At 49.6% G+C, this 1,044-nt stretch overlaps 1 protein-coding gene across 1 annotated transcript in view; it reads right to left on the bottom strand.

The window, feature by feature from the left end:
• The window catches only part of ZMYND12 (zinc finger MYND-type containing 12), a 17,098-nt gene that overhangs the window by 5,161 nt on the left and 10,893 nt on the right, over positions 1-1,044 (bottom strand). The gene's annotated exons all lie outside the window — the stretch shown is intronic.

The following is a 1,044-nucleotide window of genomic DNA, read 5'->3' as shown; positions in this document are numbered from 1 at the left end:
GTTATCCATAAGAATAAGCTGCATTTTGAGGTCAATCCAAGGGAATGCAACATCCCAACCCTGCCTTTTCCTGGGCCAGAGGAACCTTTGGAAGGTGTTCCCCTCAACCCAGGGCACATTTCCCACCTCTCCTCACCCCTGTGCCTGTCCCACCTCTCCCAGGTCCCGCCCTGCTGCCTTCCCAGCCCTGCTGGAGCCCCTGGAGCTGGGATTGGGAAGGCACTGGTGCATTCCAGCTATTCTGAGCCGGCGTGTGACTCTCAGCAGATCTTGGACACGCAGCCAAAGGTCCCAGCAGCTCCTGGGCTGCTCCAACCTGGAACAGCCACTTGCTGAGAGCTAAAAACTTCATTACCTGGTGCCTTTTCAGGCAGCACATTTAGGAATCTTCAAAACAAAAAGGTATTTTGGGAATGTCCCGAGCTTCCCTTTGTGGGAAGCTTGAATTCCCAAAGGGTTTACAGCGTAAGAAAAGACTGGGATTGTGTCTGTTAGAATGGAAAGGGTCTAATTCTTGGCCCTCATCCCTGACACCCACACAAAGCCACTATCAAATTCCCCAGGAGTGGGGAGCCATCACTCGGCACAGGATAAATTTAGTCACCACGGGACAGAAATAGGATGTGGAGAAGTTCATCTGGCTTTGGAGGATCAAATGGCAGGCAAAGCATCCCCAGGAACACAGCTGGCAACCCCCACTTCCAATGTGACAAACTGTTCTTGTGGCTCAAAAGGTTGAATTGGGGAAATTCAGCCCTGGAATTGGGTGACTGAACCAGATACTGAAAGAGTTAAATGAGGCATTAATTAAATGTTGGCTGAAGACCTGGGAAAGTATTGAGGGAAATAAGAGCCAAAATATAAATTGTCTGTGGGATAAAAGGTGACAATATGAGTTTGAGGCAGGAATGTCTGGGCATCTCAGCAAAGCTGATGGAAAAATTTAAAGGGAGAGAAGGAATGTGACAAGGACACGAGGAATGTGACAAGGAATGAGACAAGGAGTGGCTGAGGGAGTTGGGGGGGCTCAGCCTGGAGAAAAGG

Source organism: Corapipo altera, unplaced genomic scaffold, assembly GCF_003945725.1.
Source record: "Corapipo altera isolate COAL_440 unplaced genomic scaffold, ASM394572v1 301, whole genome shotgun sequence".
Classification (NCBI taxonomy): domain Eukaryota; kingdom Metazoa; phylum Chordata; class Aves; order Passeriformes; family Pipridae; genus Corapipo; species Corapipo altera.
The sequence above is the reverse complement of the archived record's forward strand: the minus strand, read 5'-3'. Positions and strand labels throughout refer to the sequence as shown.